At 38.4% G+C, this 27803-nt stretch overlaps 1 protein-coding gene across 4 annotated transcripts in view; it reads right to left on the reverse strand.

Moving 5' to 3' along the window:
• LOC135202465 (vang-like protein 2) overlaps positions 1-27803 on the reverse strand; it is a 455973-nt gene that overhangs the window by 26014 nt on the left and 402156 nt on the right. Inside the window, exon 1 of one of the 4 annotated variants that reach the window (XM_064231872.1) lies at positions 1098-1227. The exons of 2 other annotated variants lie outside the window; for them this stretch is intronic. The gene's annotated coding sequence lies outside the window, so the exon portion shown is untranslated. Of the gene's footprint in view, positions 1-647; positions 948-1097; positions 1228-27803 lie in introns of those variants that run through there. One more of the 4 variants, XM_064231873.1, reaches the window with a different exon arrangement.

Here is a 27803-nt window from a genome sequence, read left to right on the forward strand (position 1 = left end):
TACACATCTTCTGTTGGATGTCAAATTCTAAAAAGATAAACATCTTCAATAAACATGAGCCAAACCATCCTGGAATTTCTTTTAATCTTAAAGAAAGGGAATGCACAAACAGAACACATATCACAAAAGATAATTATGATTATTGTTTACTTAACACTATGCAGAAGGACATAAGAAAGAACTATCTATCTGCAACGTTGAGTTTAAGCCCCTCTACCCCCGCAAACGAAAAGAAACAAACGAACCTACATACACTTTTTCGAAACTACGTTCAGAATTTCAACTATGACCACAAAAACCCGATAGCAACGAATGGCACTTTTATAAGAATGCGGTGCAGGCAGATAATTTAAGGCTAAATGGGGCTGGAATAAAACCATTTCCAATCACATTTTTTTAAACATATTCAGACACAAAATTAACTTCTTTTAGAATACATAACAACAGAAATATAAAATCGAAAGGATATTAATAACTAACTGTATAAAAAATAAAAACGAAAATGCTAAAAATAAAATATAAAATAATATAAAATGTCAACCCTCACGCAACATCACTAAACTGGGATATATATATATAATTAAAGCAAAAGCCAATACTTTCTTGAAAGCCTTCAGTGCTACATAGAAAAGGGAGAATTACATTACCTTTGAAATGCGAAGATTAAAAAATGACTAATCATGCATCTGCTCATGAGACCATTTTTTTTAAGCCAAGAAACCCAAATTTTACACCTCACAACAAATCAAGTGGCTAAACTTCTTTCAAAACGATAATTTTCACAACTAAAGGCCTTGAAATTCTTGTATAGTCCGGCTGTGAACTTATAGTTTTCATTTAATGAAATTATAAGTACATTATATTCACAGAAGTCTGCCATACTGCAGCCAGACAGGAATCTGCAGTTTTTGAGAAGGAATGCAAGTATGCAATTTTCACAAAGGCACCCAAAACTGCAACCCTTCCCAAGAACGAATAAGGATTCCTATCATAAAATGAAGCACAAATATGAAGTCCTCCACTTGCACCATTATGGGAAGACGAGAAACCACAGCTGTTTTGAGGGTCACTGGACACAGCGCGGCGCTAAAACTCACCACCAATCACACAACACAGCACTCACGGCCACACTGACACACCGAGCCCAATTCTTCTCTTCCTCCGCCTCCACCTCCTCCTTCATGCCCGTTAGTGCCACGATGCCAGTGCCAGTGCCAAGCTACCCTTCCCCCGTCCCCGAAGCCAATCAGTAACGTAGCCCACCAAACGAAAAAAGCTGAAAGAGTTCGGTAGCCAGCCGAGCCAGTAAGAGGGCTATCTGCGGTTGCCCGGCCAAGTTCTGTGTCTGACATGAGACGGGAGTAGTATAAGAGGGAGACGTTAAGGGACCTTTCGTCAATTTGGTCCTTGTCAACTGCATAAGTACTCCAAGGTAACTGCTGCTTCGATGTCACAATTGTTACTACTTCGACGTCACAATTGTTACTATTTGTAGTGAATGGATGCTTCTCAGAAATGGTATTATTACCAAATAATTTTTATAGTACATGGTTGCTTTTATAGTGACGTTTTATTCACATCTTTTATTATACTCACGAACACAATATAATGCAATAAAGACAGTACAGACGAATGAAATGCATTAACCCATCTTTTTCAAAATAATTTTTTATACTTGTATCATAAATGTTATTTTCTTTCGACTTTTTACAAACACTGATACGCGTTCTCTCAAAATTCATTCCATCGAATCTGTACGGAGGGTACATTAAGAAATATTCCTAATTTCAACGCTAAAATATTTTCAATAAACCTTTATATACAAGATGCGAAGAATTGCTATCAAAAAGACGCCCAAGAGAGAGAGAGAGAGAGAGAGAGAGAGAGAGAGAGAGAGAGAGAGAGAGAGAGAGAGCTCCTTACTTGTGATAAAAGAAGAAGCTTTCGTGACATCTCCAATGATTTTTGCAAGAATCGAACAAAATATAATTGAACTGAAGGCCTGTACTAAAACATAAAAATGGCAACTACAACCCTTAACCACGCACATCTATGAACGGGACCTCTTCAATAGTTGCAAAACAATGGAAATATAGATAAAAACAAAAACAAAAATAATAAAAACACGGTAGACGCAACAAGTAAAGCCTGTGCATGAGAGGAATCCAGCTGGGGGGCGAGCCCGCCGCCGTCTAGTGGTGCTTGAACACACGGAAAAGAGTCCTGACTTGCAATTCGCGTCGCCCATTCAAACAAGGGCATTCTCAAAACACTCGAGGAGACAAGAACAATGCAGTCACGCCTCCTGCTCTGATGCGGTACTCGAGGAGAGCAACGCTGTGTCTTTGTAAGGGCCACGTCCTCGGCAGACCGTGACGTGAGCGGCGTCTGCGTGGATCTGCCCGAGACTTCATCATACTACGACGAAGAGGAACTGAATTTCAGAACCCTGCAAGCAACAGCAATGGTCTGATTCGCTCCTATAGTAGCTTCACATCAACCGTGCATCTGATGTCTAGGCCAGTCCCTTACGACGCTCCTGATTGGCTGTTAATAAGCCAATCACAGGGCTCGAAACTCTCAGTCTCTCTCGAGAGTTCACATGGGTAGGATCTATGTTCCATCTCTCCTGAGGGATACGTCTTTCAAATGTATCCCTCAGGAGAGTTGGAACATAGATCCTGCCTATGTGAACTCTCTCGAGAGACTGAGAGTTTCCAGCCTTGTGATTGGCTTATCATCAGACAATCAGGAGCGACGTAAGGGCGTGGCCTCGACATCAAATGCACGGTTGATGTGAATCTACTATAGTAGTAAAAGTGTATGCTACTTTTGTCATTACCAATTTTTCCACTCCCACGAAAATCTAGATACTAAAGAATAAGTGCGTTTATAAAGTGCATTCAACATCACTAATCCTCTGACGTTAAGAATACACTGTTGACAAAGAATAAACGGATGGCTGACTATCCTGTTTTTATATTTTAGACTCTGGATGTAACGTGATTGGTTTATACTTTATCCTGCTCCACTCTCACAAATGTCAAGAATTCACCAACGGATTATGCAAAATCACTTCGATAAATACCTTGCTCGCTTCTCACTTCCATTCAGTGATATTGATTGCTTGTCAACAGCTACATGTTCCGAGTGCAAGACATTATCTCTATTGCGGGGTGAACGAATCTCGGATTAAATTAAATTAAGGGGACTGGTAACAAATATATATATATATATATATATATATATATATATATATATATATATATATACACACCTATTTTTAAATTAACAATAACACTAGTAATATCGCCAATATAAAAAAAAAATATCAGGGAAAAATGAGGATAATTGGAAATACTGTAAGTTGAGGAAGAAAAAATATATGTATATAAATTTGAAAGGTTTCATTAAGGTTTGAAAATGTTAAGAAAAATGTATAAAACTTGTAATAACTCACAAATCGTTCAAACTCTTTGCTTGAGATATTTCAGGGAAATTCAATTACCCTTAATACATGTAAAAGTTTGAAATAAATAGAAGGGTAAGTAATGGACATCCCTATTAAGTGACACCTCCCCCCTTAAATACTTAAAAAAAGACTGTATACTTGAGTCGCTGACATAACATGGTAAAAGGTCCAAAATATATCAGTATAAAGTAACACAACAACAACAGCAGCCATTACAATATTAACAACAAAAGAGGTGTTTGGTTAAGATGACTTAAAAGTTTTAAAGTCGAGATCACACGGAGAGACCGCTCTATTTCTTCAGAAACTCCTTTCAAAAGAGAAGAGTAATTTGATGTCAAGTTGGTGTCGGAGTTGAACATGGTAAACCCGTGGACGTTTATTTTTTCTCTTACGTAACATGAGAACACACGAACACACGTACGCACAAACACACACACACACGCACACACACACCCACACACCCTGAGTGGTTTTCAAGGATATACTTTGCTATTCTTTCCCCTCAACATTTCAGCAAGATAACCGTCTCGCTGTGATTTTATTCAGTTGCTATTTCTTCTCCTCCTCCAACTCGCGAGCTTCTGAAGAATGTTAAAAAACAGCACAGGAAGGAGTATCGAACAAATTGTGTATCAAGGACAAATACCAACCTGATTTACCAGTGTACATTATCAGTTAGCAGGATTACCGAAAAATATTGGGAAAAACAGTTATAAAATCCAACAAACTCGTTAGAAGCAGATTATCGCACGTTTTCTAATCAGACTGAAAGTTGAATGAAGTATTTTTTCAAGAGTAAATACTGACTTCATATATCCACTGTTAACTCTGAGAATAGTGTCAATTTTGTTGTTTAATATGTATCTTTAATATGTATATTTCGTCTCCTATGTATCTTTAATGTACATACTTCAAAATCATTCTCTCTCTCTCTCTCTCTCTCTCTCTCTCTCTCTCTCTCTCTCTCTCTGACCGTGTTTGTTAATTTCATTTCCACCTGTTCGCTTTTCCCTATTAATTTCCCCTTCCCCCTCCCATATACCCGTAGTTCCCAGCCAAGAAGTCAACACTATTATTTGAATTTCCTGTCGGACGCAGACCTGATTATCTTCGTTTCCCTCGGACCAAGAGGAAGAAAGAGCTCTTCTCATACCTTGGACGAGACTTCCCAGGGTCTTGTTTTGCTATCTTTTTCTTCCGTCTGTTTCGCGTCATCAGTTATTTTCTGTTTTATCTATTTGTTTCTTATCTTTGTTGCGTCTTCAGTTACGTCTATTTTTTAAATGTATTCTACTTTCTCTCTCTTTTTCCTTCTATTTGTAATCTCTTTTAAATTTCTTTGTGTGTGTGTGTGTGTGTGCGCGCGCGTGTGTGTGTTTTCGTTGAGTACAGTACACTATGATTATTTCTCCGTTGTTTTTCTGTAACTTCTGTTCTGTTTTCCTTTCAGTTTCGCATTTCGTGAAGTATACCTCTGCCATTTCTTCTTCCAGCTTTCTTTATAATTCTTGTCGGTTTCCACTTTCCAGTTTCTATACCATATTTTTTTGACCAAAGGGTCCTTGCAAGTACGGCCAATCCCGACTCCCCTTAACCCCCCTTCCCCCTCCAAATAAAAAATGCAAGAGAAGCACAAAAACACTGAAACAAGAAAGAGAATACTTCTGAAATAGCACACACAAATGCTTGTTACTCCAATTACTGCCTCATTTGTTTTGCTTGTACATGTCCCGGGCGCTTACGAGCACTTTAGGCGTTCGCCAGTAAATGTCATGCAAAGAAAACGGGGGATCGGGTATCGACTACATACATAAAAACAAGTTAAGTTCAGCCAAGTTCAATCCTTTAGTATAAGAAAACAAGTAATAAAAGGGCAAAAAAAATTTAAAAAAATAAAATGACAGTATTCTGTATTACAAACAATTCATACGAGATAAAAAGAAGAATCAAGACCACATTCTCGTACAAAACAAGCTGAACATAAACAAAAGGTCATAAAGTCACCGAATTTCTAACTTTCCGAGAAACTTAAAACATTCGCAAACGATTGGCCCTTTTTTACGAAACTCCTCTAAAATTCTTGCCATAAAAAACAACGAAGAGGGTTTTACTTTTAGTTCTTTCACAACTGCAGTACCCCAAAATGCACGAAGAAAGTTACGAGCACGATCATCTCAAAACGTTCTTAATTCTCATAAATTCCAGAAAGTTTCGAGCGCTATAATTACAAAATGTCTACCGTACACACACACACACACAAAAAAAAACGATTATGAGCATTATTTCCTCATAACGTCTAAGGTATACTTACAAGAAAGCGAAGGCATGATGGCAGTATCATTTCAAAACGTCTCGGTAAAACAAAAAAAAAAAAAAAAAAAAAAAATAATAATAATATAATAATAATAAAGAAGGAAGGAGAAGAAGAAGAAGAAGAAGAAGAAGAGCAACGTGCCAGTTACACCTGCTGAGGTGTGTCCGGGGTCAAGGATGAACCCTCGCTTGTAAGGAATGGCTTCTTTAAGCGTTTGCTCACACCTGAGTGTGCTAGACAGCGTGTCTCCCATGCGCTTAACTACGCATGAAGGGAAGAGGAACTCGGCTCATGATCAGAGGCGTCGCCAAACGGTCGAAGACAAAAATCAGAAGGAAAAAAAACAAAAATGAAGGCGCTCCATCGCCCGAATACCACGTTTTTCCCCCTAATGCCCCAAAAATCCTAATCGCGCCCTTGAGCATCTGGCTCTTTCAGCACCTGTTCCCTACGATAAGACTCTAACCATCTCGCTTCCTCGGGGCATACCGGACCACCATAGAAGAAGTTAGGCCCAAATATATACCCACACACACACATACACACACATACTAGCGCGCGCACGCACATCCACATCTCCGAACGCGCCCGTAATGATACCTGACCCACCCAGAGTGCTCGCCACCTGTACCGGATGTCTCGTACCAACAACAACCTGGCAGAGACCCGAATAATAAATACCTTCACAACAATAACGAGGCAAAGGCCGAGGCATCTTGCATGCCCGAGGTAATGATCTCCATGTGTGCCGGCCACCAAAAGTTTGTGCTGTATCGCTAGTTTCGGAGATAAAAAGAAAATACATGTAGGCCAAGAAGTGGAGTGACACTCGCCCTTTAATATTCTATACTTAGGAACACACGTACGCAACACGCACATACGCACACATATTGACATACCTAGTATACCTAGATATACATGCATTGTTCATGTACAGACAAACACCCCGAATACGAAATCTTTAAAATGATACCGATTCAACGCCTGCAGAAATAAACTGACGGTTTTACTGGCTATCACTACATTCTACGAGTTCAATCTTAAAAGTTGTTACCGTATCTCATTCAGAAGCGCATATAACTGGGGAGAGGGAGAGAGAGAGAGAGAGAGAGAGAGAGAGAGAGAGAGAGAGAGAGAGAGAGAAGTTTACGATGATTTTCAAATACTTATACGAAAAAATCACAACAGCATTCGCTCTAACCGAGGGTTCAGAGTCGCAAACTTACGCGAGAGTTGAAGTATGTTGAGAAGGCCACACACGCCTTGCGAATTCCACTCAAGACCTGAATACTGTTACCTCCGGAGTCGAATCGTAAATTGAGTTTTGTGAATAAACATTCCGGAAAGAAACGGCATCATGAGAAAGTGAACGAACATTTGGAGAATAATTCCTCTCTCTCTCTCTCTCTCTCTCTCTCTCTCTCTCTCTCTTCTCTCTCTCTCTCTCGTTTATTTTTTCCCTTGACTTTTCAATGGGGCAAAAATGATTTAGTTGTTTTCACCAGTTATGTATGGAGAGATATAAATATACATGCAAGCATATATATAGTGCGTGTATGTATGCATGTAAATGTATACATTTGTGTGTGTGTGTGTGTGTGTGTGTGTGTGTTTTACAAAGATAATAAAATCTACCCGGTATGTCCTCCCTTCCTTCGTTGAAAAAAAAAAAAAAAAACTATATCCCAGCCATAGTAGCCATAAAGAAGCAACCACAAGAATCTTGCCCACCTCTCTGCCAATCAACCAACCTTTTCCCATCTCCGAAGTACTGCCTTGTTGCCTGTTTGACTATTTAACAAGAAAATTCAAATAAAATAAGAGAAAATGTGAATTTACCCCTTAGAAATTAACTCAACATATAATATTCTCAGGAGCACATTTTTTTTTTTTTTTTTTTGCGCAGATTGCCGAAAAGAGTATGAATAAGTATGAAAAATTATTCAGTTCCACACTTTAATAACAACATGAAAAATGGAACTTAATAAGTCTGATGTCCCTAAAACTCGCATACTTTCAGCATAATGTTTATTTGTATGGTGCTTTTATGTTGCATGGAACCAAACCAGTGGTTATTCAGCAACGAGACCAACGGCTTTACGTGACTTCCGAACCACGTCGAGAGTGAACTTCTATCCCCAGAAATACACATCTCTCACACTTCAATGGAATGCCCGAGAATCGAACTCGCGGCCACCGAGGTGGTACGCCAACATCATACCAACCACGCCACTGAGGCGCTTTTCCCGCATAATGATCTCATTTATTCCAGGAACGAACTTCACTTGCAGCGACGTCTCTGTTACCAAGAATCGACGATCTGTCGCGACGGTGTCGCAGACCAAGTCTCAGATTAATTTTATCTCGTGCTAAGAGACTTTATGCTTGCACTTAATGGTATCCATTACAAGCCACTCATCTTCTCAGAAGGGTTTGTGGGACATAATGAGAGAGAGAGAGAGAGAGAGAAGAGAGAGAGAGAGAGAGAGAGAGAGAGATTGGTTAGGGGAATGTGTTAAAACGAGGAAAATATAAATAAAATTTATCTAATTTTTTGTGTTTCTCATTCGTACACAAAATTACATACCTCGTCAATCGCTAAGGTAAATCAAAGATTAAGCCATTGTATAAATCAGTGACGGATCTAAACCCTACTCTTGTCTCATGTACTACAATTAGAGTTTTCTGTAACAGAAAACTATTAAGATGCCTTTGTCTGTCCGTCGGCACTTTTTCTGTCCACCCTCAGATCTTAAAAACTATTGGGACTAGAAAGCTGCATATTGGTTTGTTGATCATTTACCCGCCAATCATCAAACATCCCAAATTGCAGCCTCCTAACCTCATTCATTTTTATTTTATTTACGGTTAAAGTTAGTCATAATCGTGCGTCTGGCACCGAGACAACACAGGCCATCACGGCCAGCTGACAGTTTCATAGGCCACATTTTTTATTTATTTATTTATTTATTTTTTTTCGTTTAGCAATCCATCTCACTCCAGCTGGCGGTGACTGGCTTGATCCTATCTCGGTTCTTGCAAAGAAGAAATTACCAGCGAGTTACAAGACTGGAAAACCTAATACCACAGTTCAGTCCTCATCGAGAATCTTATAAAACTATGTAATTTGGGCAATGAAGAAGAAAAGGCTTAGAAACTTGACAAGTTTGTGGTGTGTGTCCAGGCCTAAGGCATACACATCTTCGACCAGGAATTTTCCTGAGACCATTCTAAAGAAAACTGGAATATCTGAACATACTACTTATACTGTTGCCTTCTTTATAGTTCGTCTAGTGAACCTTTTATCTTGTTGAACTGGATATAGATATTGCTATCTTCCTCTGTTTTTCCCATTTTCTCATCTTCGTAAACCTCTTTTCTTCCAATTTTCGTCACTTTTTTTATCTCTCTTATTTATTATTTTATTTCTTTTTCTATTAATTTTTTGCTTGCCCCTCCATTCTCCTTACGTTCTCTCCGAACATCACCCGAACATCTCTTCGCCTTGTCTCTTCCTCCTATCATCCTTCTATTCTTCTTCTACACCAAATTCCTCACGTTCAACGTATTATAGTCTTCCTTCGAACATCATCCTTTCAGGTCCAACCCCTCACACTTCTATTCCTTTGACCCTGTTCTTCCCCATTCCTCCTCCTCCTCCTCCTCCTCCTCCTTACCCAAGCGGCATTCCTTCCTCCACTCTTCCCTTCTTCTCGTCCTCGTATCCTCCGCCTCTCCAACAGCATCCTTTCCCCACCGCCAACACAACCACAACATCCTCCTCCATTTAAGTTTCCTCGAGTCCTAGGGTCCCGGATGCCGGCAATTACGCCCATAAACTTCATCTTGAAAAGCCATAAAATATTTCGGCAAATTTCCACACCAAAACTTTTCTCATTTTTTTTCTCTAGAGTTAAGCACTAAATCAATTCTGAAAGCAAAGAGTTTTACATTTGCATGCTAATGTCTCCGTATGAATGGCTACAGGCATAAAACGAGGAGATATGAGTGTTGAACGAAGGGTGTAAAGAATATTAATCAACTTGGCATTGATTCAAGTCTCGGTGAAATAGATTTATTCATAAATTACTACTGCAGTGAAAAAAAAAATAATATCATAGTAAAAATTCCACTGAATTCTGAAGAGAATTTAAAAGACATCAAATTCCTGAGGTGAAAGCGCTGAAAAGATGGCATGACGTGGTTTTTTCATCTTGGTCAGAAGACACAACGTTTTTCCTGAGCAATGTACCAAGACGTTTTTGCTTGACTTGTAGAACTTTGCGGTTGTCGTTTACAGATAAAAGGAGGGAAGAATAATGCCTCTGCGAAGAGGGGTAAAAAACCCAAAATCTGTCTGCAGCGAACACAGAATTGGGGTAAATACACAGGAAGAGAAAGTATGAAACAGAAGCAATACCGGAAGACAAAAAATATCACTATTGTTCTTTGAAAAAAACATCAACGATCTTATCATGAGATAATATAAAAATTCAAAAGTAATATCAAGCTACGGGCAAATAATATCACTGAATACAACAAAAACAATGCATTCTTTGCTACAATGACCAGCAGTGGTACATACCGATACCCGACCAACTAATTCTTATTTTTTTTTATTTATTTATTTATTTTTTTTTTTTTGGGGGGGGGGGGGGTGCTGTTGCTCCCGCTCTGGGGTCAGGGAAATGTTCGAGGGGAAGAACACAAAAATAATAATAACGATTCTGCTTGGGTCTCCGAAGCTTTCTCCCAAATCCGATGGTATCAACAGGTAATTCGAACCTTGAACGCCATTCTTCGTTAGCGGAATGCTTCGTGCTTTGTTGCAACGGCCGTGTTGCAGAGCTGCGCTTGTGCGATACTGCTTTCTAGAGAAAGGAAATTATCAGTGTAGATGAACACCAACGTTACAGCTTAGACCGTTCACCAGTAACCTCTGAGAAAGGAAATTATCAGTGTAGATGAACACGACGTTACAGCTTAACCGTTCACCAGTAACCTCTATGTTAAAGTAAGGCGGAGGTGGTTGGTTCTCTCTCTCTCTCTCTCTCTCTCTCTCTCTCTCTCTCTCTCTCTCTCTCTCTGACATGTTAGTATAATTAAATAAGCAACTGTGAATGTGTGCACATACATACATATAGATATATTTATGTATGTATGTATGTATGTGTAAATATATATATATATAAATAACGACTCACTTAAAAATGCTCCAAAAATTAAACCAAAAAAATGTCAATACAAACTGCTTTCAAAACGATTCCATATTCAAATGCAGAAATTATATAGCTCAATATACGGTATCATCGTACTGCAAATGATCTGAACATCAAAAATTAGCGAGGGTTAAATTTGGGGGGAAAAATGAAGATTATACGTTGAAATCATTTTCGAATTTCATTAAAGCTTCCTTGAGCAGAAATCAAAGATATTATTATTATTATTATTATTATTATTATTATTATTATTATTATTCACACTGAAGCGAGCATCCTTTCACTCTCATTCCACACTCAACAGCGGCGTCACTTAAGGGATGGTCGTCCCACAAAAACCGCTTTCTGCTGGGCGGGTTAAAAGATCAAGAAGTAGAAAGAAAGAAAAAAAAATAATGGAAGCGATTCGAACCAACGGTGGTCGTAAAATGGAGAGAGCCACACGCCGAATATCACGTTCGCTCTCTCTCTCTCTCTCTACTTATGTATATCATGAGTTTCTTAAGCATAATATAGCTCTTTTGAAGGTGGAAGGTATTGTATGTATGTATCTCTCTCTCTCTCTCTCTCTCTCTCTCTCTCTCTCTCTCTCTCCTTATGTATATACATGAGTTTCTTAAGCATATTACAGCTCTTTTGAAGGTGAAAGGAATTGTATCTCTCTCTCTCTCTCTCTCTCTCTCTCTCTCTCTCTCTCTCTCTCTTTCTTCTTCTTCTTCTTCTTCTTCTTCTTCTTCTTCCTTATACATACGCTTAACTGTGTGTGTGTATAATGTACATTTTCTGTACTTCTTCTTCCTTATGCATACGTATGACTGCCATATGTACATATATTGTACTTTTTCCTTACAATGTGTCTCTCCTTCTTCTTCTTTATGTATACGCATAAATGTGTGTATATTGTACATTTTCTTTAAAGACGGAAAAATTGGATCTCTCTCTCTCTCTCTCTCTCTCTCTCTCTCTCTCTCTCCTTTTCTCATCTTCTTCTTCTCCATTCTTATGCATATGCATTACTCGTATGTATATTGTACATTTTCTTTACAATGGGAGAAATTTGATCTCTCTCTCTCTCTCTCTCTCTCTCTCTCTCTCTCTCTCTCTCTCTCTCTCTCTACGTGATAAGCCTTTTCCCCCGGAGGAGTGAAACGAATGCTCAGGTAATCTTCCTCCGGCCCTCTCTTTCTCTCTTGGGTGTGCTATTTTTTCTGACTATTTGAAATCTTTATGGATGGAGCGATGTGAAAAGCCAAAGAAAGGTTGGTGTGCAGGTGTACAGGTGTACAGGTACAGATTACTTTGTCCATCGACGTATGAACTCCTGTTTTATCAATTTTCATGATTTTTCATGAGTTGTATTTTAACAGGGAACTTTTACGATTCCCAGTTGATCCCCGATCCCCTTTGCCCAGCCGAGAGCAACCACCTTTGCTGAACAGCAGCACCAATAGTAGCAAATCTGACTCGCTTTCGAACTTCTCAGTTTCATAGGTCCTTTATTCCTCACACCGTTGGAATCTGGAATAGTCTCCTTGAGGATGTCGGGAAATTGGAGCTTCAAAGTTCCAGTGAGGATACAAATCATAGTACATTACTACCCTAATACAATTCTTGCAATCTAATACTTGTAACACTTTTACCTACATTTTTAACTACTTATACAGTCATTTGTCATTCTATTTCTGTTATTTTAATAAGCGCTCTCTTCTTTCTGTATTTACCCTTTACCTACCCTGATTTCTTTTAAACTAATACTATGTTCTTTAGAAGCTTGAATTTCAAGTCAATGGCCCCTGTGGGTTGGTTCCAAATGAACAGGGTTCATCTTCTGAATAATAATAATAATAATAATAATATAATAATAATAATAATAATAATAATAATAATAATAATAATAATAATAATAATCATAATAATAATAATAACGGATAAAATACAATTAATTCATGTGGTAAATATTAGATATTCCCTCTCTCTTTCTCTGTATAAAATATTATATATATTTATATATATATATATATATATATATATATATATATATATGTATATATATATATATATATCAATGTCAAAAACAAAAGGAGGAGAGGGGATAAATCAAGATCATTGTTGGGGAGAGGGGAAAAAAAATCAAGATCTTTGTGGTATACAATCTGGAAGTGTAGAGAGGGACTCTCTTGATCTCCCGGTAGATTATTAAGGAATTGGCTAAGCATTAGAAAAAAGTCGGAGACATCAAGGAGCATCTGCAATGCCAACGTGTTTTTCCAATACCATCGCGTTCTTGAATAGAAATACTTGGAGCTACAATATTGTCCGGCATGACCAGAAGGGCAATATTATCGGGGAATGCGATATCTTTTGGCACTGTTCCGGTTTTCAGCATTCCCCTACGGCCGCCGTGAGTGCCAACACCTGGGAGGCACCAAGGTGCTGTTAAGGACATCAAAGGGAATCAATTACACTCATTGGCTTTTACTGTGGACTTATCGAGTCGATATCATTACTGCTAACGAACAGCCTAAGCCTTTTAACCAAAGATACTACGGGATAAAAGACACTCCTAACAGCAAGAACAATCAACACTTTCTCTATCGTTTTGTAAAAATCTGTGTCTCCCTCTACCACAGCAATCGAAATACTGTTGTAAAAATCTGTGTCTCATCTACCCTCCCGAATGCATCTACCACGAACAAAATCGAAAGCTGCTGAAAATGTCTCCCCCCCATCTACAAAACACGTGCTCATCTACCACAACAATCGAAATGCTGAGTCTTGAAAGCTACGGAAAAGCGAAGGAATCCGACGTCATAGAACTGCAGACAAAACATTACCAAAGGCTGTGTCCACATCAAGAGCGAGAGGACCAGTCTTACTGCTAATGCTACTATTAACCCACTGATTTTATTGGTGGCTGCATTAGTCAATAGTGCAATATTGCCACTGGCACTGTAAGAAATGATGACAGCCTACACATGATTCAATAACAGGAGAAAAAAGGAGATTTTTGCAGACAAATCTACAGAATAAGGAAAAAATTGTCGGGCGAAACTGCATCAAATTCGAACCTGAAAGTGAGATGGCAAGAGCAACATGAAACGTAGAATTCTAACTCCTCCTTCCTCCATTCAAAGGACTTTTCAAATATACAATGAAATAAACATTCAATCTCATCCCAACATTTTTCCAAGCTAAATATCATACGGGAACTTCATTTAATTAGAATATGTAGGCTACAAGATTTAAACCTTCTTTTCGGGCATCTTTCAAACAGCATGAATAAGGAAAAAATAAATACAGTAGTTAAAATCTATAAAAAGTTAAGTATATCTTAGTTTTACCAGACCACTGAGGTGATTAACAGCTCTCCAAGGGCTGGCCCGAAGGATTTTACGTTGCTAGGAACCAGTTGGTTACCTAGCAACGGGACCTACAGCATATTGTGGGATCCGAACCACATTATATCGAGAAATGAATTTCTATCACCAGAAATAAATTCCTCTGGTTCCACGTTGGCCGAGCCGAGAATCGAATTCGGACCACCGGATTGGTAGCCGAGCGCGAAATCCACTCGTCCAACGAGGGACTAATTAAAATCTTTAACTGATAATACTGTACATAAAGGCCATGTGGAAAACAGAGCTACGACGAGATGGAAAAAAACTGAGTCAAGATTAACCGAAGCGCATCAAAGGGACTATATTTGTACTAAACCAGAATGATCATGATGCCTCAAGATTAAAAACGAAAAGAAATAAATTAGAAAATAAATGTTACGGCGTCAACAAACAGAACCGAAAAAATAATACACTTGGAGTTTTATTTGAACCATCTCCCCGCAATCGACTGCACAACCAAATATTGAATAAACCTCCGTCCGTCATCGACACCCTAATAGCTGAACTTACTCGACCCTTCCTCGAGTTCATGAGATGACCCAAGACAAAAACTGGCTGACGACGATTGGAAAATGGCGGTGGGGAGGCAGGCGAGGGAAGGGGAGAGAGGGAGAAGAGGGCAGGAGAACCGAGAAAGGAGTGTGAGGAGGAAGGAATGGGGGTGTTCGGGGGGGGGGGGGGGAAGGGGGGGGGGGGCTCCGAGGGATCATCCCTGAAGGTATATATCCTGCTATTAGGACGACAGAGGGTAATCAAGGTCTCTCTCCATTAGGGGATTCCTTACGATACCTCCCCACCCCCCAACCAAACAACCAAATGACCCTTCCCCATACCCCATACCAGACTCCACCACCCCTAACTCAAAGGCACGTTAATTACACAAACCCTGGCAAATCTACTTTCACAAGAGCAACCGAATCAACTATTTCTTGCCCGAAGAATTATTACCGAACGGCAGATGTGCGTCGGGGGCTGAGTAACCGGACCCTATTTCACAGTCAAATTTTCGAGCCGAATTGGAAAACAATATACCCTCTCGCCCATACCAAGGTATATAGGATAAGTTTATATACCTTGGCCCATACAAAACCGTTTCGAATCTGACGACGTCGACGACGACGACGACGAATTACAAAAGACGCCGACGAAAGCCTGCCATGATGGAGGGAGGAAAAAATCCAACAGCCATGACACTTCCTTCTAGGGTAAACGACTGACCTCGGGTCCGGGCGGGATTTCTATGTGGAAATAATCTTCCTGCGTCATATACAGCCGTCACTTCAAAACGCAATTACATACACCTGACACTTATTTCTGCTCTTCGTATCAATTTACAGCGCTACAAAGCAATCTAACATATGAATCAATCAAGTACCATTACCTAATTTGTAGTAAACATTCCTTTTTTTTTTCTTAGGGAAAACCTCTCTATCACGAGAGGAGTCCACTATAATAAAAATATTAAAAGTTCGTGTGTAATTTATAAATACTTTATAAAAGCTTTCGAACCCTTCTCTGGGTTCATCTTCAGTGCATATGAGCGAATAAACAAAACATGTACTGAGGTGAACTTGAAAACAATATATAGAGTCGTTGAAGATTGTTGCCACCGGTAGTTAGCTCGTATATGGACTAAGTGATGAACTTACTACAATAAACATTCTAACAGAATCGATGACTACAAAAAGAGGTCATAATAAAACATTTCACGTAGCTAATGAACATATGACGACCTGATCTCGTCGCTAATAAAAATTCCCTAATTAAACATTTGCAAGTCTTGAGGTTATTTCCGCATACAAATGACTAATGAAGCCAGCGATTAGCTACCGATCGGTTCTAAACAACCGCCCCCACCCCCCCTCCCGCCACCGGGAGGTTGGGGATTGCCTTCAAGGCCTTATTGAAGCCCTTCCATGTCTGGACTTTGATTTTATTTGCTTCAGTTATTGAAAGCAATAATGTTACTTCTGACTTCAGAATTATACCAAAGGAGAGAGAAGAGAGAGAGAGAGAGAGAGAGAGAGAGAGAGAGAGAGAGAGAGAGAGAGAGAATACAAATCACCGAACGCGTTACGCAAACACACGCACACACACACAGGTGAAGAGAGAGAGAGAGAGAGAGAGAGAGAGAGAGAGAGAGAGAGAGAGAGAGGAGAGAGGACAACGTTAGTCTACGAGATCTACATGTATTCTTAAGCATTACAGGCTCACAACCGGATAGCTTTCGTGTCAGCTAGTAACTCCAGTTACCAGCTTTCTATGTTACTCCACCTGTCTACTGTTGGCAGTGGGATTTATTAGGCCACGAAAATACTAGCCACCGAGGCCGTCCTGATCTCCCAAGACTGCGGATGTGTACTGAATGGTTATCCTCCCTATAAATAAAGTGAAAGAATTAACCTAGTGAGATGCGTGGCTAAGCCTAGAAAGGTTGAATGGCCCTCTGTGTCCTTCTGATGCTGGCTTCGCAACGCCAGGTAAACTGTATATCAATATGTCAATTAGCACCCATTGAATACTGTAGAAGTTGCAATGGAAGGCCATAAATCCGTCGACTGGTATAAAAGAATTTCTGGCGGGTTGCGTCCGCCTTTTCTAGTCGAAAGTATGTTTCATGGAGTCGAACTCGTTCGTCAGTGCCCTTCAGGATTTAGTTTCTTAGAAATTGTCGGAACAGGTGAACCAGCCTAGGTAGATTTCTCTCCTGGGTTGTAAATAAAAGAAAAACTTTCAACCGCGATATAAAAATATAATAAATCAAGTTATATTAAAGTCATAACGGTAAAAATGACACCAGCGAATAGGTATGGATGGTGACATGCTCCATGCGTCTTCATATTGAAACATATGCTCCATACGTCTGAAGAACAAGACACATGCTTCGAATATACTTTGAATTATGATGAATGCCAGTGGATACCTAATTAGTGGACGAACAGCTACAACTGCCAACCTGAAGGAACTCTGACTATAATTAACATTATAATCAAGACCTCTTAAGTAGCTTTAAAAGTTATAACTCAAAAGCATAACATCCAAATTTCACATAAACATACAGTCAAATGCACTAAAAAGTCTCCATGATTTACATGGAAAAGAACGGTAAAAAAAAAGCAACACAAAGGATACTAGTTTTTACAGCGTACACGAAACTCTCGCTACAGGCATGCATAAGTTAACATATACGCTGCCCCTAGCCCCCACTCCAACACATACCCCTACAAGACTGTTCCAACATGCATATGTTCGTGCAAACCTACCCATTCATAAACGCACGGACTCCGACACACACACACGAATGGAATTTATCCATATGAATGTATACGATTATGATTACGAAGTCTACTGTGATCACTTAGCTACAATATCTGACTTTCCTTAGGATCGTGCGAAGCAGTTCTTCAATGGGAGGGGAAAACTGGAGACATATCAAGTTTGAAAAGTTGGACAGCTAGGTGGGAAGAGACCAAAGGAAACGGATGAAAAGAAAAATGCAGACAGTAGTATGAAAGCTGTGTACATCGCTGAACACTTTTTGCATATTCGCCGAAATTGTTGGCCGACGAAAGAAGCAAAAAGTATTCCAACTTCCTTGGAGAAATACTTAGTAACCGATTCCAGTCCCGTGAAGAAGATCTCGCTCATTTCTTCTATCTTATGAGTAAGATTCCACAAACTGCAGTTGGTAATTCCTTTCAGTTAAAATTTCCCTTCATCTCCGCACAAAGCATCCAGGAAGCTTCGAGCTAATTCACTCAGTTTCAATGAATTTGCTTTCTCATCGGCGAAGAGAATGCATCTTGCATGCAATCATCATCAACATGCGACTATTACCTGCATGTAATTACCACCGGTTTCCATCTCAAAGTTTTTGCGTATCTTCCAGCAAATGAAACAGGGTACTTACTACTTCTAATCTCGAAGCGACTTGAAAGTCATTTAACATTTTATCTCGATGTATATAATATTCAATAGTAATTTTAATTCAGTCATTTATGTGCCTCTACGAAGGCTGGACTGCCCGAATTCACTTACAGTTCGAGATAAAATACTGCCCATTCGAGTAAACTTTAAATTATATCTAAAAACAAAAAAACAAAAATTAAATTTATAGAGCTATGAATTAAGCGAAGTTTTATGATACTCCCAGACAATCTCTCTCTCTCTCTCTCTCTCTCTCTCTCTCTCTCTCTCTCTCTCTCTCTCTCTCTCTCTCTATATATATATATATATATAGTATATATATATATATATATATATATTATAATATTCAATAGTAATTTTAATTCAGTCATTTATGTGCCTCTACGAAGGCTGGACTGCCTGTAAATAATGCACTAACAGTTCGAGATAAAATATTGCCCATTCAAGTAAACATTATATTATATTTAAAAACACAAAAATTATATTTACAGAGCTATGAATTAAGCGAAGTTTTATGATAATCCCAGACAATCTCTCTCTCTCTCTCTCTCTCTCGTCTCATCTGTCTCTCTCTCTCTCTCTCTCTCTCTCTCTCTCTCTCTCCAACTGCAAATACGAAAGTGATTCGCTGCATGCATAACAGGATCAGGTATGAGCTGAGGAATAAAATGGTAATACTTCAGTCAAGAAAACACATAATCATAAAGTAAAAATTTTTAATCTGCAGCGATTTCGGAACCAAACGCTGTTTTAAAGCAAATCCTTGAGATCGCTCGAAACCAACAAGCCAGGAACGTCTCGAGTCGGACAAACGATTGAATTTCAAGAGCCTTGGTCAACAAAAGGAAACAAGTAGCAAATGCTCCGATATAATCAAGGGCACCGAAAACAGATCTATCTTTCGGTGATCTCGTTATAAGTGTACGAGCCGAGGCCCATGAAACGTTAACCACGGCTCGGTGGTGGCCAGTCCTGTATCGCTGCCAGACAAACGATTATGGCTAACTTTAACCTTGAACAAAGTAAAAACTACCGAGACTAAAGGGATGCAATGTGGTATGTTTGATGATTGGAGGGTGGATGATCAACACACCAACTTACAGATCTCTAGCCTCAGTAGTTTTAAAGATCTAAGGAGCGGACGAGCGGACGGACAGGCTTTGACAAAGCCATCTCAATAGTTTTATTTTACAGAAAACAAAAACCTAAGAGGTTTGAAGAAGATTCGGTCGACTGAAGATACGAAAGGTTAACAATCCAAACGAAAAGGCTCAAACGGACTAAAAAACAACTAGCAAAATCATTCAAGATATATAGAAGAAAGTGTTAGCTGTCCTTACAATATATATATATATATATATATATATATATATATATATATATATATATATATATATATATATATATATATATATATATGAAATTTTAAGAGCGAATTTTTAAAACAGACCAATCATATTCCCAAAAATTCGGAATACTTAAATGGCTGTAACAAATCCAAAATTTTTTCTATACATTCACATGCATCTGACATTATTCCCCAAAAATGCTGGCTACTGATTCCGAATGAATGAGCACGCAATGAGGAAAAAGGAATATTAGAGCATTTGAGAAGCAGCTTTAGACACATCTACTACATTCCATGCAAATGATTTGGCTGACAGCTAATTAAGAAGAAGCCAAAGCAGGTTCGAAACATTCCTATAATCAATTATCTCCTTCATAACATTCCCCGACAAAGTCAGATTCTGTATGACCTATTTAGAAAATATTCAACAACAAATTAAAAAGAAAAAAAAAACAACCTTCGTAAATCCGGGGAATTTGCAAGACTGGACCAAATGAACAACATTGGAGAGCCACGAGAAACACAAAACCGGATTTTATATAATGCAGGTTAAATTAGCGCATTCTTCACAAACAAAGAAGAGAGAGAGAGAGCTTCTCCAACGAGCGTATGTGAGACAGATTCTCCAACGAAGTATGAGAGAGAGAGAGAGAGAGAGAGAGAGAGAGAGAGAGAGCTTCTCCAACAAGCGTATGTGAGACAGATTCTTCAACGAAGCATCAGAGAGAGAGAGAGAGAGAGAGAGCTCTCATCTTTCAAAAAATTGTGCTAGCATATGAGAGATAGTGCCTTCAACGAACTATGCACGTGTCTGAATGTATGTGTGCATGTGTGTGTCTGTGTATAGTACAAAAAAAAACGAGAGAGCGAGAGAGAGAGAGAGAGAGGATCACATACCCCTCTCAAGGTGTCCCTTAATCAACCTCATTATGGCGTCGAACAGCAGCCCAGCATTAACGGCCGGTTATCGATCCAAACATAGTTTTCTCCTAAACAAAACGGGCACACGTTCCCCCCAGTCCCCCAGATTGCCACTCCTTATTAGAAAACATGACGGGCTATTTATGAGCGCCATTGTTCTATTAATGACCTGTCAGGCCGCTTGCTAACTCCATTATTAAGGGCTGCGCTCGCGAGAGGCCAATTGCTTATTTCCACCTGAGATTTCCGACTCTTATGGAAACAAGTCGTTCGTTCCTTGTCGCGGTGGACAAAACGGCGACTCTGCCCGACGTAAATTGGGATCGGGGAGACGTTTTTCTCCTCAATGCGCTTCATCTTTGGGCTGACGAGTATTTACCCATTTAATCTGGGCTTATACACATCTCATACACAGTATGAATTTCAATTGGAGAGGCGCAGTGCAAGAATATTGTTCCCTCTTTATATGGCAGTAGTGCATTTAAATTTTTGCTTGAGAAAGGATTCCAAAATGCATTATATTTTCGCAAGAGTAATGTTAGTGATTATGGCTTTAAATTGCATGATAGTTAAAATTTATTTGTACTTATAAAATTCCCAGATTTTACAAAATAATGTGGTGGCAGTTTTTTTTTATTTTTAAATTTGGGTGTTTCAATTTTGACGTTACTCTGCAGTTTCCAAAATGTTTGATAAAGATTTTATAAAAATTAACTGATCAAAACAGTAATAATCTAAGGTCACTAGTAGTTCAGAAATAATATAATAATAATAAAAAAATACTACAACAAAACCTTCATAAAAATATCAAATTATAATTACTCAACTAAAATCGAAACTGACATTAAAATATTTCCTACTCACTGCTATACTCAAGACACCATGATGATGCAGCAATTCACTATACCTGTAACAGAAACAAAAAAAACATTAGTAAAGAATCATATCAAATATCATAGGTAAACATACACAATGAACTATAATTCACACGAAAAAAGTGATAAAGTTCAAAAGTTAATAATAATAATAATAATAATAATAATAATAATAATAATAATAATAATAATAATAATAATAATAATAATAATAATAATAATTGATGTCGCGATACCATGGAACACCAGAGTAGAAGAGAAAGAGAGAGAAAAGATTGATAAGAATCAGGACCTGAAAACAGAAATAAGAAGGATATGGGATATGCCAGTGGAAATTGTACCCATAATCATAGGAACACTAGACTCAATCCCAACATCCCAGAAAAGGAATCTGGAAAAACTAGACTGAAGTAGCTCCAGGGCTCACGCAGAAGAGCGTGCTCCTAGAAACAGCGCACATAGTAAGAAAAGTGATGGACTCCTAAGGAGGCAGGATGCAACCCGGAACCCCACACTATGAAAATCACCCAGTCGAATAGATGACTGATAGACCCATAATAATAATAATAATAATAATAATAATAATAATAATAATAATAATAATAATAATAATAATAATAATAATAACAACAACAATAATAATAATAATAATAATAATAATAATAATAATAATAATAATAATAATAATACTTAAAAAATACTCATAGCAGCAAAACTGTAGTTTTATCTCAAATATATGTACATATATATAACTGTGGATTTGTTTCTCCAATAATAATAATAATAATAATAATAATAATAATAATAATAATAATAATAATAATAATAATAATAATAACAACACAAAGTTACACACCACGTACGTGATGACAATGACAGGTCATAACGACTAATAGTGAGTGAGCATCTGTTGCATAAAAAGGTTATTTTGAAAAGGAAAAGAAAAAAAGATATAAAAAATGAAAAGAACATAAAAACTCACAAAAGAAAATAAACGGGAGACGACGCGGGAAAACAAACAGTGGGGTACGGATGGGGATATGTAGAAGATAATAAAGATTAATCGCCAATTAAGTTTGTTCTCCCAAACCTGAAAAAAAGGGTACAAAGTGCATGAAAATAAATGTTTTGTACCCTTGGTTAATATTATGAGAGAGAGAGAGAGAGAGAGAGAGAGAGAGAGAGAGAGAGAGAGAGGAGAGAGAGAGAGAGTCTTCCTATACACACATGCTAAGAGATCTTAATAAAATCCCCTAAACGTTAAACTAAACACTGCCTCTCCAGAGTCCTTGTATCCAGACCAGCATAAGACGTCTTGTAATACAGCGATGACATCAGCCACTCATCACTCATGCCTGAACTCATCAACAATTAACCAAATTCACAACCATCCTCAGCAGAACAGTAAGTTACTCCTCCAAACGTTCAGAACATTATATAGATTTCACGCGCCATGCACCATTAATATCCATTTCCAGCATCATGCAACCCTCGCAGCATCATGCAACCATCACGCCCCGTTCGTCTTCCTCCAAAATAGACTGCTGATGTTATTACGGCGTCTTTATTAAGCGTAACGCTAATTTCTCGCTATTGTGGAAGACGCGACGCCGGGGTCCCTGTTTAATGGAGCAAACTCTCCCCAGGGAGCAATTACGAGGAGCAGAAGATTAATGAGAGCAGAGCATGCAATTCGATGAAACTTATTTACCTCACCTGAGGCGAGGTAAATAAATTTCCAATAATGAGGATGGTGCATTTAAGGATATAAATATATACCATGTTATAGTTTCAGTTGGATTCACAAAGAAAAATTCATTTTCATTCTGACTTGCTTCTCATTCCCAAAGGGCATGGACTTTGTAAGGCAGTTCGACCTTTACTTTTGAATATTTAAATCAGCAAATCCGTCGATCTTTGCATTTGCCGGACATGAAGATTAGATTTCTTGGCTGAAGTGTTACAGTCATAAATATGGCAGATATATCTGGTCTAGAATCTACCATGAATATTTGTTAAGACTTATTTTCTGTACTGACTCATTAACTAGCAGAATAAGAAGTTGTCGCAAGGATTTAAAAATGTATAAAGAAAAGTAAAACTAAAAATACAAATTCATGATTTCCCTAAGAGGAGCAGCCTTCGTTCCCATAAAGCGACACTGATACCCAGTACATAAACTTGAAAAAAAAACTCCGCTGCAGTTCACGTCAGATTTTAAAGGAAGATGCCTATTCGAGATAAGTGATATGAGTATGTTCCTTGTCTCATCTAGCGGAGAGAGTCATTTGTTTTTCTTTTTATACACAATTATGTACAGGCGAACGTCTCAGTAACTAGTACTTACTTTTGTTAAGTCAGCGCATACGTCTCAGTTACAGATGGTCACTTTTGTAATGCCAGTGAATTATGTTTCAGCAAATAACACTTACTTCTGTTAAGTCAGCTCATTATGATTAAAAAAAAAAAACTTTCTATTGTTAAGTTACCGCATTAGTTCACAGCAAATAACACTTGCTTTTGTTAAGTTTCAGTGTCTAACACTTACTTTTGTTAGATTACTTAAGTGTCATGTACAATACCGTAAAAGCAGAATGTTTAATTTCTCTGACACCTGCTCCATTCTAGATAGAGGAAAGACAATATTTCACTGTCAAATAACTACAGGAACGCTGTATCTTAGGCTAGATAGATACTCAGTAACGAAGTATCTTAGGCTAGATAATAAAGTACAAGGACGTACTGTACGTAGGTATTGACGTTGGTGGAGGTCAATTACATTACTTACTGGGATATTCCTCATCAAAGTTTTTTCAACGGGTAGGCCCAGATGAGTATTTGAGATTTGAGATTTAACGCGCAGTTGCTTTCGGGGACACGCAAAAACACCTGTGCAGAACAAACTTACTTTCAACACAATTATATACAAACAATCAACAACGGTGTCCAGGAATGCATGACATTAATTACCGCTTGTTATGAGGTGTTCTTGAAGAAAAAATATCAGAAAAGTTAATGCTTCATCCAACATTCATCTGTTGAAAAAAGCACTCTATGAAAAAATTATATACAGGCATACATACATATATACATACATACACACACACACACACAAATATATATATATATATATATACATATAATTTTTGTTATCTACAATGCCTTCTTAACTAGTTTAAAAGTGAACAAGTAGGTATTATACATATATATATATATATATATATATATATATATATATATATATATATATATATATAAATATATATATATATATATATATATATATATATATGTGCGTGTATGTGTGTGAGTGAGTGTGTGTTCATGTAAGAGGTTACCTCCTAAGTTTCTGTCAGTGTGAAACTTCTGATCAACCAGTGACTCCAATTAATCCTAACCTATAAATGGTTCAGAGTCAACAAACACAGAGTAAAACGAACGGCCAATCTAATAAAAAAAAATCTAATCAAAGGCTAAGCAACTGAAGCCACTTCGGTATTTACGGATATCTTACATGAGACACATTAACTGTAAATAAAAAAAAAAAAAAAAAAAAAAAAAAAAAAAAAAAAAAAAAACTTAACGTTATAACACGAACATCACCAAGAGGAGAATGTTTTTCGTCCGCTACTGTTGTAGCGATGGACAGCTGCTTCAAAACAATGCCTTTTCTTTAACGTCCCTAGAAAAACAAACCTCCCCCTCCCACGCTCGCTCTCACTTCAACGAATACAATAAAACTAATCTTATGACTTCGGTCTCTCATGGGTTGGCAAGGTCATAAAAGTCGTAAGAAAATAAATGCTGGTAGTCTCTGCCTTTTTTCCTCTCATGTCTTTTTTTAGTTTTTTTTTTTTATCAGTTGGATCTACAATATGCGATTATAAAGTATAAATACTGCAATTATATGCTTGTTACGTTCGTTATAAATTTATCCTTTGATGGGCGTATGGTAGGTATACGCTTTATATATATATATATATATATATATATATATATATATATATATATATATATATATACATATATATATATATATATATATATATATATATATATATGTGTGTGTGTGTGTGTGTGTGTAATATATATATATCATTTATATATATATAATTATTTATTTATTCATTTATTAATTTATCTAAGCAATTTATCTAAGCAATCAACTCCACCCATCTCAAATAAGACGGAAAGAAGAAAGAAGCCCAGCGGGAGCGATAACCTTCAGGCAATATACCTACCTACCCATGCATCGTGGGATCAGCTGCATGTCTTAGGAGGGCAAGGCGCTCTTGTCCTTCCCTGCGCTTCTGCCTAAGACAACATTCCCGGCATAGCAACGGCTGATGCTAGGCATTGCATTCTGAATGTCTTCCACCGAAGGAGAGAGTTTATTTCGGGCCCCAAACACCCTCTGCTCTTTGAAACAAAATCGTCCGCTTTTAAATCGGAAAAATAACCTACCTGGGTTTCTAGCAGGACTGACAGAGGGCTAGAGGAGCCGGGACCTGGGGACCCGTTCATACTGAAGTGACTGCACAATGCAAAGGAGAAAACGCCCCTGAGGATCAATTGTGATATCCGGGTATTGCCCCGACTGCATAGATTGAAGGTCAATAGGAATGATCCGTTAACTCCAGGTGTTAATCCGCCACATCGATTAAGAGAGCCAATAATAGACTACCTGAGGATCTGGCATCGAAATCAAAGGAGACACGAGAGAGGCACTACTTGGCACCCCATCGTCTGTACCTAATAGTCTCCTCGCTAAAGCAACACCCCCGACGACGAGGAGGAGGAGGAGGAGGAGGAGGAGGAGGAGGAGGCTTTTGTGGTGGACACCTCAAATCGGGTATGAAGGCAAGGGGGGGGAGAGAGTGAGGGAGGGAGGGAAGGAGAGAGGGCTTGGGAGGAAGTTAGGTGAGAGAAGCAAGATTTAATTTGATAGCTTCCGGGATATTGCATTTCAGTTCGGTAACCATGTACGAGATGGAGTTGGTTTACAGAAATTCGAGCTCCCCAGACTTACTAATCGACAGTAAGATGTACAAAAAAAAAAAAAAAAAAAAAAATCAAACTTTTCATGTAACGAAAACAATCTCATCTGGTTTGCGACTGAGAGAGAGAGAAAAAAAAAACTTGGATAAACCCGAGGACACTGGTAACAACCAAAACTACGGCGAGATAATTTTGGACTCCTAGACATCCCAAGGTGGTGCTCTTCCAAAAAATACACGAAGAAAACCTCTAAAGCAAACTCCCCCAAAATCACACCACAAGACGCGGGAATTGACATAGCCACCTGGGAACATCCCTCTCAAGTGACGCGCTTTTTGCTAGGGACCTGTCAGGAACACGTCTTCAAGCGTTTACTTAACTATGTTTACCGTGAGAGAATATTCAATAATATTAGTAGGGCCTGTATACAAACTTCACCTCTCCTAAAATAAACGCCGAGGCTTCCCGGGGTAGTCGGACAATACCACTGAGGACGTGACTGAATTAATGCATTTACATTTCGGAGGATTTCATGAAGACCAGAGAAGTGACGTACATGGAAGATAAAAGCAAGACTCTCTCTCTATCTCTCGCTCTCTCAATGGAGGCCCTCGACGAGGTAACCCAATTTTCAGTGGCCTTAGGTAATCGACCATCTCCAGAGGGATGATACATTCTTCGGGAAATTTAGAAGGGAAACATAATACAACTGCTCCTGATTCAAATACAAATGTAGGGACGTACATGGAACATAAAAGCAAGACTTTCTCTCTCTCTCTCTCTCTCTCTCTCTCTCTCTCTCTCTCTCTCTCTCTCTCAATGGAGGTCCTCGTCGGTAACCCAATTCTCATTGGCCTCATTCTTCGGGAAATTTAGAAGAGAAACATAATACAACTGCTACTGATTCAAATGCAAATATAGTTTGTATATGTTTAATAACCAAGCTGTATCGACACCCTTCAAGCAGAGAGAGCAAAATGCATGCTCTCTCTCTCTCTCTCTCTCTCTCTCTCTCTCTCTCTCTCCTGTTTGACAATATAGCCCCCTTTAGAGTAACTCAAGGATTACGAGCTTATCCCCATGGGATCTCTGCACCAAGGTCTAGATCTCTAGACCTTGCTCAGTGCCGTACGTAGAAAGGGCGATCGTCTGAATCACTGGAATAGAAGGCATAAAAAACCCCTGGCACGAGAATCTTTCGTCCAGATGGTATAGCAAAAGGGGGATTACTATTCCTATACAATCCAACGTGATGTATATTTCAGGAGGAAAGGGCAGTGGGACTGCATCCTAATGCCCTCCTCTAGCCCAGGCCAGAAGAAAAAAGG

Source organism: Macrobrachium nipponense, chromosome 30 (genome assembly GCF_015104395.2).
Source record: "Macrobrachium nipponense isolate FS-2020 chromosome 30, ASM1510439v2, whole genome shotgun sequence".
Taxonomy (NCBI): domain Eukaryota; kingdom Metazoa; phylum Arthropoda; class Malacostraca; order Decapoda; family Palaemonidae; genus Macrobrachium; species Macrobrachium nipponense.